Source organism: Mus musculus, chromosome 2 (assembly GCF_000001635.26).
Source record: "Mus musculus strain C57BL/6J chromosome 2, GRCm38.p6 C57BL/6J".
In the NCBI taxonomy this organism is placed as follows: Eukaryota; Metazoa; Chordata; class Mammalia; order Rodentia; family Muridae; genus Mus; species Mus musculus.
Window position 1 is genome coordinate 45,459,725 of NC_000068.7, and position 12,283 is coordinate 45,472,007.

Here is a 12,283-nt window from a genome sequence, read left to right on the forward strand (position 1 = left end):
TTTTCTTTTTTCATTTTGAAACATGCAATTTCTAAAAAAAAATCATAAAAACAAAACAAAAAACTTTTAACTACATAGACTTGATTTCTTGAGCTTGCGTTAAACAGTACAAAGCACGCAAATGTCTCCCAATGCAACTGAGTCCCTAATGATTGTGTATGTGCAACATGAGCAAAACTGTATTATCTGTCTGGCTAGAGTGGGTATGTAGAGATGGCAATGTAAAAGATCGAAAGTGTAACAATCTTCAAAAATATCAGAGAGGAGGGTTTATCGTGTTGAGTCACCTAAAAGCAAAAGATTCTTGATGTGTGTCTCAAGGGCATTACTAATCACAGAGGAAAATAGAATTTAAAATCTGAATCATCTGTGTTAGAAGACCGTATATGCCATTTTAATAACATCTAGTAATTATATGATAATTATTTGGTATATATTTATATACACCAAGTTTACATTAGGCAGACATATTATTGTTTTCACAGACAAGATAAAATACTAATTACTAAGCTTGTGATATTTATTGAAGTAAAAGTAGAGAGCACTGTCCCACTGATGCTTTTGTTTGTTTCCAGGGGTGCCTGAGTGACAGCTATGGTTTCAGAGAGATACCATGGGCTTCTCATGGCATAAACTAGCTGTCTGCATTAATAATAAGCTTGTGCAGAAGCCAATTTGAGGCTACAACGAGGGATTTCAAGGTCATTTGCCAATGGCCTGGCCTCCATTAACTTCTTCAGTAGAAGTCCCAATGATCCTTATTTTGGCCTTGAGTGTGGGTTATCAAAATCACCCCTCTTAATATTTCCACATAAATAGCTTGTTTCCTTAAATAGTCATTATGTCCAGTGGGGACAGTTTCTGAAAGCTTTTCAGTTCAATAGAAAAAAAATGCATTTAAAAAAGTCTGTTATTTTAAAATATATCTATATTTGGAGAAAGAAAAAATTTAAAATGCTCTGAGTATTTAATTAGGAGACATTAAAGGCAGCCAAATATTCTCCTTGTCATGAGTAGCATGAAGTGATATAAAACAGTAGATTGCGGACTGTCACACTGGTAAAAGTCAATTAAAGAATATGGAGTACGCCATTATTCTATGTCCGTTTTCACAGGGTGATTTTTGTTTTTGTTTTTTATAAATGTCTTTCAGTTGTTTAATTTTTCAACTGAAAATTTTATGTCTGTCCTCAGAATGTCATTTCTTTTACATTCTATTTTTAAAATCTCCCACCCAATAAATTGTTGTTATTTACTTTAAAATTTATTAAAAAAACGATTTTTAGGATAAAGGGTTTGGATGAGGTGAGTGGGAAAGACAGACAAAAGAGAACTAGGTCTTATTTATTGTGTTATTTAAACCTGAGTTACATTACACCATCTTATATTTAAGAGGCAGCCTGCTAATGCAAGCAAGGGTGTCTCCTGCAACGAGACAGAGATTAATGCCATGTGTACCGATGATGCTCCCACCACAATTCAGAGTTCTGTGGCGCCATGACGCCCCTGTTTTATATGGTGGTTTGCCAAGAGAAAATTACTTAAACCAATTGTGAATGCATTCCTTTTTTTTTTTTTTTTTGCTTTTTATACAACCGCATTTATGTAAGTAAATAGTATAATGAATATTTTTGAAATGATCCATCATTTTGAATTCACCTAGTTTGTATAAATTGCAATGCATTGTTTTTTTTTCCTCTTGCAAGACTTTCACATGGGAATGTTCAATTTTTCTCCCCACTATGAAAAAGATTTCTCATAGACAACCAACCACAACTGGAATAGATTCTTTTAAACATATTGTAATGTGAGAATTTTCTTCAGCTGGAGGGTGTTTTATTCTTTAAATTGGAAGCCGTTGTTCCTTAGAACCAAGATGACATTGTGATGCATGGTGTGCTAGCCACTCACATGCAGAAATTGATATGCTTCAAATACGATCCAATATCGGAATGCTCTGTGGCATTTGAAACTCCTTCGGTGGCTCAGGTTTGCAGAGTGGATAACTGGAATTACCTGTTGCACGTCCATACGGAGCTGAAAATGTAGAAGACTGAATTTGCATCCACTTTTTGCATATTTTTGCTAAAGATGGCAAATTTAGCAACCATTAACTTTGGAGTGGGGATGTATATATCAGAAAACTGTCATTTCAAACAGGCAACAACTAGTCCAGTTTACTCATGAACAGTATAGAAGACAGTGAGTGTGGAAACTGCATATTACTTCATTTCTTCTCAGAGAGCAGCTTCCCCCTAGAAAAACAGAGATGCATTCATTGACAGGAGGTTTTGGCGAACACTTTTTTCAGGATTCATTCATTTTATTTTTCCAAGGAGTGATTCAGTTTTATCATACAATGGAAATGGGCATACAGGCACAAACTTACAAGCACTAAGTAAGCATTTGCCTATTGGGGTTCTTAATAACAGCATCAAATGAACATGTAAAAATTTCAAGGAAAATTTAATTTGTGAGTAATATTTATGACTTGAACAACATTTTGGATCCCTTTTCTTTGCCCTGTAGGATGAGTCTGCTTTATTAATTCAGTGTTTTTTGTTTTTTGTTTTTTTTTTTTTTTTTTTTTTATGAATGACAGTATCTATTTCATAGGCTGTTTCATTTGTATATAAGATACTTCACACAAAAGACTGGGTATCGTGGTTAGCACAGGATGGGTCCTCCTGCACTTGATCCTTTGCCTCGTTTGCTTCCTGTTCCTGACCTTTTACCCCAGATGGGCAAGTACTGAGTAAATGCAGTTTTACTGTTACCTTGAGCCTAAGAAATCATTTGTGGGGAACAGGCAAACTACCTGATATTTGAGACATAGCATTTTGTTACTTAGAGAATAAATGTTGATTCATTATTAACCAAAATAACCCAATTACTTAGAGGGTCCGACACATATTCTTGAGTCTATATCCTGAAGACTCAGGGCACATACAGACACATGCTTCAGGATGCTTACCCTTGTATTTCTTTTTGTTCAACCAATCTCCCCTTCATTGATTATTGATTTTTTTTTTAACTTTTCACCTCATTCATATATTTCATTGGCAATATGACAACAGTAGGTTCATATAAAAACCAATAGTGCTAAAAACATTTGTTGAACATCCAATATGCTTCATTTTCAATGTGAGGAATTCTTAGCATATCACTATAAATCTCAAACCTTTGTCTTTCGAGAACTCAGAGTGTACTTGATTCTATGCCAAGGTAGAATATATGTTGCAGAGGACTGACTGCCTTGTCTGGCTCCAGTGGGAAAGGATGTGCCATAGTCTGGTAGAGACTTGATGCCCCAGAGAAGGGAGATGCCAGGGGCCACCATTTCAGAGTGCAAGGGTTGGGAACTCTGGGAAGGGAGACCTGCAGGGTGCAACATTTGGGATGTAAATAAAAAATGAATAATTTTAAAAAGATTCTAAGTGATATGGAATAGTGGAAATAGGCAAAGTTCCATAGATTATTTTACAATTCTAAGCATGAGTTTCAACTCTGGGCCAGTCTTATTTCAAGAGACATGATGTGCCAGGGTGAGGAGATACACAGGATGCCCCACCCACTCAGTGGAGAAGGGAGGCAGGGGAAAGGGTTGTGGGAGGAGGTGACTGGAAGAGGCAAAGTGAACAAGATGTAAAGTGAATGGGTAAAAATAATAAAACCTTTAAACACACAGAAATGGCATAGTTTATAAGTTTGCAAAGTCTTTGTGGGGTTCTAATTAGCAATATAGTTGCATATGAATAAAACTCTGTACATTCACTGAAGCATCATTTATATGCCAGCTCTCCATAAATACAAATCAAGAGTGAAAATAAATATCTGGCTTCTACTCTGGAGGTTCAGCCATATAGATTCTTTATGTTCATTCAGGATTAGAATTTAGACTTCCTCATCAAGCTAATCTTGATGTTTCTCATATGTATAGCTTTACATTATGGTCGTTTAGCTACAATCTTTATCCCATGCTGACCTTCATATTCCTCTGGATATTTCCTGTTTTCTAACAAAAGTGTGTCGCATAACATTACGTGAAACCAAATGAGATAACTGAAAGCAGACAGTATTCTGGATTTCACAGTAGAGCAGTGAATGAGCTGAGGCCAGGCTGTCTGATTCCAGTTCCATCATAGCCACTAATTGGACATACATCACATACCCTCATTATTATTGTACTGCAGAATGGGGTTTCATTGGTCAAGCTCAATCCTTGTGACCATACTGGATTACCTTTGAACTTTCAGAGCAATCCTACTGATACAATGGTCTCAGCTGTTGCCAACCACACTTCCAAAACGCAACATTGTTTACTGGGGGTGAGACTTTCAAGTGAGCTCACAACAGATGATCAGCCTCACTGTCTTTCACCAGCAGTAAACATCTCATGGCAGTGAGAAGTGGCTGGACCCTCCGAGCGTGAATCACAGCTCTTAGCTCCAGAGAGCTCTGTTTTGTTCCCATCGTTTGTCTGCAGCTTTCAGCTGCCTCCTATTTGTGCAACATTTGCTTAAAGAGAAGGTATGCACAGTTGATTTCGGACAAGGATTTCTCTATAACGCAAATCTACATATAAAAGAAGCATCTTTGCCCTCAAAGTCTTTGAAATATTAACATTTTATTCACTGTCATATACAATTCAGCAGTTTGAACTCAAGTGGCTGTTTGGAGAGTGTCTTTAGAAGTTTCAGGATTGTACCACGTGCTTTGTAAACATGAATTTCCCAAGACTTGCAAGGTCATGGATCTAATCTATGACCCTGTGTCATGATAATTTTGGCAACTTTTCCATGCCCATTTTGGACCATCCCTTATGCTCATGTATGCCACTTCAGAGCTGGCTCACCAACTGTGCATGGTCCTGCCTCTTTTCTGTGAGAGTAAACATTTCATCAAATAAAAACAGTTTTCCGGCTAGGGTTTCCTTGGCGAGAGTTAAAATAAAAGCTTTCCCGTTATGTAATTAAGGCAGACACAACTATAGACACACTCAAAATCCTTAAAATGTCCATTCTTATCACAGCCCTTTTTGGCTCTCACTGGAGCCTAAGACACTGTCCCTCCTATGTGGACTTCAACAACTTTGAACTCTCATCCAGTTGCCTTGGTTTTTCTTTCACTTCACGTCGTGTTCCATCATTCCATCTTATCCTTAAATTTCCTATTGGTGTATTATTTTTATTTAAAGAAATAGAAATTGGTTAAATGAATAATAATTGAAACCGTTTTTCTCGGTGTCCAGTTCCCTACTTGAGAATGGTGTTCTACACTGGTAACATAATTTATTATTTCATTTACTTAGTTCACCATTAGGGAATCTGAAGTACTCAGGTAACAAGAAATTCTAATACCATTTCTACTTCTCCTTCTCTCAAAATATTTATAGAGGTAATTAAACTCAAATTGTATCCAAGGCACTATGCAGTCATTATTAAAATTTTGTGAATTTTTTCTCTTGCCAGTATGAACCCAGTGTGTTTCATGTGTCTAACAAGTATCCTGCTCCTATGATACATCCCCTGACCTGTTATGAGTAATTTAAAAGTGGTGCATCTTAGAAGTATAGGAAAGCATGCATTTGGGAAGAGCAAAAAGGCAGAGAACTTATCTGTTCCAATTCCAGTATAGGTGGTTTCCATAGCATTTCCTATAGCTGTCTGCCAGAAAAATTGGAAAGAGATTGTGCAGTGGGAGCAGAGGCAGTGGAGACATCAAGGAGGGCATGGGGTAGGGTGGCCCTGTGGTGCTGCAGTTCAGGATCAGCAGACAGATCTTGCTCAGCAAAACGATGAAGGCTTACTATAAGAGGCAGTTTGTAAATAAGGTAGGTTTGATGAGCAGTTCCTGCTCAGTTGTAGATGAGGGATAAGGACACAATGGTGTCCAGAAAAAAAAATGAGGAATAGCTTCCCAAGGGATCATGCCTATCTCCTTCCATTGTGGCATTTGTTATTGAATGGAGGGAGAACTTGCAGTCATACCGATCAGAAGAGTCCTCAGAACTCTATCCATGCCAAGAGAGATTCTTGGAGGCTGATTATGGGATGGATCCCCGGATATGGCAGTCTCTAGATGGTCCATCCTTTCATCTCAGCTCCAAACTGTGTCTCTGTAACTCCTTCCATGGGTGTTTTGTTCCCAATTCTAAGAAGGGGCAAAGTGTCCACACTTTGGTCTTCGTTTTTCTTGAGTTTCATGTGCTTTGTATCTTGTATCTTGGGTATTCTAAATTTCTGGGCTAATATCCACTTATCAGTGAGTACATATCATGTGAGTTCTTTTGTGATTGGGTTACCTCACTCAGGATGATGCCCTCCAGATCCATCCATTTTCCTAAGAATTTCATAAATTCAATCTTTATAATAGCTGAGTAGTACTCCATTGTGTAAATGTACCACATTTTCTGTATCCATTCTTCTGTTGAGGAACATCTGGGTTCTTTCCAGCTTCTGGCTATTATAAATAAGACTGCTATGAACATAGTGGAGCATGTATGCTTCTTACCAGTTGGAACATCTTCTAGATATATGCCCAGGAGAAGTATTGCAGGATCCTCCGATAGTACTATGTCCAATTTTCTGAGGAACCACCAGACTGATTTCCAGAGTGGTGGACCATCTAGAGACTGCCACACCTGGGATCCATCCCATAATAAGCCTCCAAATGCTGATATCATTGCATACACTAGCAAGATTTTGCAGAAAGGACCCAGATATAGCTGTCTCTTGTGAGGCTATGCTGGGGCCTAGCAAACACAGAAGTGGATGCTCACAGTCAACTATTGGATGGATCACAGGGCTCCCAATGGAGGAGCTAGAGAAAGTGCCCATGGAGCTAAAGAGGTCTGCAACCCTATAGGTGGAACAACAATATGAACTAACCAGTATCCCCCAGAGCTCGTGTCTCTAGCTGCATATGTATCAGAAGATGGCCTAGTTGGCCATCATTGGAAAGAGAGGCCCATTGCTTTTGCAAACTTTATATGCCTCAGTATAGGGGAACACCAGCGTCAAGAAGTGGGAATGGGTGGGTAGGGAAGTTGGGGGGAGGGTATGGGGGACTTTTGGGATAGAATTGGAAATGTAAATAAAGAAAATACCTAAAAAAAGAGAGAGAGATTCTTAATTTTGTTTTGCTTGTTTGTTTATTTGTTTGTTTGATTTTGAGGGCGACTTCAAACCATGTCTTCAGGGTGGAAGATGTAGTTTAACCTGACTACTCAGATCGTATGGCTTAGTACCTTAAGTGAAATGAGTTGGGAGTTTTTCTCCCAAAGCTTAGGGCTAGATCATGACTCTCACCCTCTGTTGAGGCTTTAACCATTAGGACATTCACACACACACACACACACACATACACACAGAGAGAGAGAGAGAGAGAGAGAGAGAGAGAGAGAGAGAGAGAGAGAGAGAGAGAGAGACACACACACAGACACACAAAGACACTCACGCACACACACACACAGACCCACACCGACACACAAAGACACTCACGCACACACACACAGACACACACACACACACACACACACACACACACACACACACACACACACACTCAGTCTACATCAGGTTGCTTTGATTCATATTTTCAGGGCTGACCATTTGGTACTGGATAAGTAATGAATGTGCTTTTCCCTGAGCAAGACTATTTCTCCTGTCCTCAGCATTTCTTGGTTGCTTGTAGTCTTTTGGTTTTGGCTGTAGTGTCTTTATTAATAGAGCTCAGGCCTCCTGGGCTTTCCAAGTCCACATTAGAATATCTGTTGTCCTTGCTCAGCTCATGTTTAGGCATCGTGTTTGTGAGACTTTATTGATGTAGTTTCTGATGTTACTAAAAAACACATTCTTACAGCAAACTCTCTGATTGGGTTTTACAGTATTTCCCCACCCTCTTCCATGATACTCCCTGAGCCTTTGGTGTAAGTTGGGTTGTAGATGTGTCCAATGACAATGGGTTCAGCAACTCTGCATTTTGATTCATTGTGGCTTTCTGTAATGGTTTCTTTCTCTGCTTCAAAGAGAAGTTTCCTTGATGTAGATTGAGGTGCTACAGCTGGGTAGAACTATTGATTTCTTCCCTCATTTGTAGGCTTAGATGGTTGTTAGCATTCTGTCTAAGCTCCGCCCCACAGTTACCTGGCAAAAGCCAGGTAGGCCTGACTCACTATAAAAGGGGCTGCTTGCCCCTTTCTCACTCTCTTGGTCCTCTCTTGCTCTTTCCTTCCTTTTCTAGCTCACTCCCCATTCCCTTCCCCCTCTCTCTTCATATGCTCATGGCCAGCCTCTACTCCTCTCCTCTCTGCCCCTCCCCTGCCCTCCCCTGTCCTCCTCTCCTCTCCCCTCCCCTTGCCTCCCCTTGCCTCCTCTTCTCTTCTCTTTTCTTCTTCTTCTCCTCCTCTTCCTCCTTCTCTTCCTCTGCTCCCCCTCCTCCCCTCTTCCTCTTCCACTTCCTCCTCCTCCCCCCTCCTCCTCCTTCTTCTTCCTCCTCCTCCTCCTCTTCCTCCTCTTCCTCCACTCATCCTCTTCCTCTACTCCTTCTCTTCCTCCCTCCTCCTTCCTCCTCCTCCTTCTTCCTCTACTCCTCCTCCATCCTCCTCCTCCTCCTCCTCCTCCTCCTCCTCCTCCTCCTCCTCCTCCTCCTCCTCCTCCTCCTCCTTCTTCTTCTTCTTCTTCTTCTTCTTCTTCTTCTTCTCCCCCTGCCTCTACTACCTTCTTAACTCCCCTCCCCACACTATACTGTCATGTGGCTGGTCCTTCAGAGGGGAAGGGATGCCTTGCCATGGGACAACTGAGGCACCCCCTTCCACCATACCTTATCACACCTCCGTGGAACATATTCCCTATCTCTTTATCTTTTTAAAAACACAACAATGGTGCCTTCTGATAGCATGAAATTCAGTTCTCATGGAGAGAAGGTTCAGTCCAGTTCCAGCTGAGTAGCCTCTGGGTTATGTTTCTGAAGTGCATAGTATATTAATAGAGACATCCACCTTGGGGCTAACCAAGAGCAACAGTAATAGGCTGCATATTTTTGTCAGTCTTCTGGACAACTTTGTCTAAGAATTGTCTCTTAGGCAACTCAAAAGCTGGCTCTTCATGCCTGATATTGGTCTATAGCTCATAGAGGAAGCATTGTTGGCTCAGAAAATTTTATTTACTGTCAATCTGTATAAAAGTTTATTCATGGATTTATATGTATTTTAGGTATTTTTAGGCTGTGATTAGTTTGATTCCTTATGCCTTTTTCAAACATCTTTGCTGTTATTTAACCCTCTTTCCTTCTTAATCTTTATTGATCTTTTATTTCCAGGAGAAAAATCAAGCTGAGGAAAGCATACCTTAATGACCCCAGTTCATGTTCCTTACTTTATGTACCTCTAAACAGTCACATTCTGACACATGCAGAAGGAGATCTTAGGCTTTTCTCATTTGATGATGGAAGTGTACATACCAAAGGACAAATACTCTAGAGTATCTCCTGAGAAGAAGAATCAGAGTATCTGAGATTTGGGAGGGAAAGAGTTTGTTGCCATTAAAATAGTATGTATTGATAATAGAACTATAAGTGGGGGAAAAGGATAAAATCTATAGACCTCAAATAATCTTGAAAGCTTATGTGTTTGATGCCTGTTTTCCAAAGCAGCAGTGTTTAGATTTGGAGACTTTGGGAGATGGTTGGATCATAGTGATTCTAACGTCATCAATGGATCAACCTATTGATAGATTTATCAATTAGTACACTTTGGGGAGGTCATGGGAACTTTAGAGGAAGGAAGTCAACGGAAGATTTCCCCTGGGTATGCTTGGTCAAAGTTCACTTTCCTCCACCTATATTTTATTTTCCTCACTGTGAACTGGAGAGCTTTTCTCTACAGCATACACACTACCATGATATTATTTTGCCTACTACACATACATAGAAACAGCAGAGTGACCATGGATTGAAATTCTTTAAACTATAAGCCAAAATTAGTGTTGCCTTCTTGAAGTTGACTTTTTCAGGTATCTTAGTATAAATCCAAAATATTTTCATATATGACATGGAAAGAACAAAATAACTGGTACTTATATTACCCACATGTGACTTTCCCAGAAGAATAACTTTGCTCAGCAGTGATCAGCCCTCTTCAGAGACAGTCTCCTCTCTGTCTTCTGCCACATTCTAAGCATGTGCATATTAGCTTACACCCTAAGCTTGTTCAACTTTTTGTCTTCTGAAAATATCAAGAAAATAGCACAAGGAGCAGGACAAAACAGTTCAAGGATAGTTGTTCTCCCTTAGTCAACTGATGTCAATTTTAACCAGTTACCACTAAATTCTGTTGTCTTTCATGTACTAGTGGAAACTTGAAACCACATAAGCCAAGTCACTCAGTACAAAAAAGGAGGGATTCAATTGATCCCAGTAAGAATTATGAGTATCCTTCCAAAACAGATCCAAATAGTGCCGTACAGTGATGTTGAAGTTAACAGCTCAGAGTTCTGGTTATGGGTGATGTCAAATCATTGTAGCTGAAACAAAATGGTGTCTGTATTTTAGTGTGTATGTAGAAACTCATCTTTAGCTTGTATTGTCAATAAATTCAAGTTTTCCTGCTCAAACGTTGTTTAGGTGTGTCTTTTATTGCCTGTGTCACTGGTTTCTGGGAAGTAGTGATTCTGACTCTATCACACAACAAGAGAAAGGTAGAATCAAGATGTAGCCAGTTCAAACTGCACAAATCCTTCTGAGTCTCAATATGTGAGCTGTTAATTTGAAGAACATAGTCAAAGTAGTTTCATCATATACACAGGTTTTTACATGATCTTTCAAATAATGCAATTGAGAAAGATCCTCTAACTCTTGGACAAAAGATTATTTTTTTTTAGAACAAGAGAATAGTTTTCTAAAATAGCATAGAGCATAGAGGTTTTCTAAATTTAGCAAGGCATATGTAAAGAATGGAGAAAATCTTTTTTTTTTTTTTTGAGGAGAGACAATTGAAGGAAATCCATTTATTCACTTATTTTTGTTTTATGAACAAATGATCAAATGATGGGTGGATCAGAACTCATCCCTTTTCATTCCATGTATATAAATATGCACAATAAACTGTAAGCTTTGTTCTCATTGCAGATGGTGAGGCATAATCCTTTCCAGTGAATCACAGTGTAGTTCAGATATAAAGAGCCTGTCCTGTGAGTACTGTTACCTGGTCTGCTTGGATAGAATTGGCAACATCTGCACTTTAGATTTAATATTAGGGAGCCAAAGCACTGTTCTTTTCCTGTATGTTTGAATCAGATTCCTTTTTCTCATCAGGGTGTGGGTCACATTATATCTGAAATTTATATCCTCTGAGTAATGAAAACACAGAGGGGTTTCATATTTTATCCCACCAATAAGTAGCATGTCACTTAGGACACTGGATGGAGAGGCTTGGACATTGCAGGTTTGGGTCTGTGCTAGGAGAAAAAAGGGTGCCTGCTTCCCACAAGAGGACCTCTGTGGTCTCTGTCTTATGGACTCTTTGAGGAATTGGGAGATTGCCTCAGACCCACTTGATCATAATGTTTGCCTTTCCTCTTTTTCTTTTTTCCTTTCTTTCTTTTTTCCTTTCTTTCTTTCTTTCTTTCTTTCTTTCTTTCTTTCTTTCTTTCTTTCTTTCTTCCTTCCTTCCTTCCTTCCTTCCTTCCTTCCTTCCTTTCTTTCTCTTTCTTTATTGCTTTCTTTCTCTCTTTCTTTCTTTCTTTCTTTCTTTCTCTTTTTCTCTCTTTCTTTCTCCTTCTCTCTCTCTTTCTTTCTCCTTCTCTCTCTCTCTCTCTCTCTCTCTCTTTCTTTCTTTCTTTCTTTCTTTCTGCCTTCTTCTTCTTCTTCTTCTTCCTTCTTCTTCTTCTTCTTCTTCTTCTTCTTCTTCTTCTTCTTCTTCTTCTTCTTCTTCTTCTTCTTCTTCTTCTTCTTCTTCCTTCCTTCCTTCCCTTCTTCTTCTTCTTCTTCTTCTTCTTCTTCTTCTTCTTCTTCTTCTTCTTCTTCTTCTTCTTCTTCTTCTTCTTCTTCTTCTTCTTCCTTCTCCTCCTCCTCCTCCTCCTCCTCCTCCTCCTCCTCCTCCTCCTCCTCCTCCTCCTCCTTCTTCTTCTTCTTCTTCTTCTTCTTCTTCTTCTTCTTCTCCTGATTTTTGTATATTGACCTATGAAGCAGTAATATAATTATCTTCTATAAACTCCTTGCAAGTGCATGTGTGCTACTCACTACCAGCCCCAATATTCTGGATTCCTGAAAGAAATACACATAT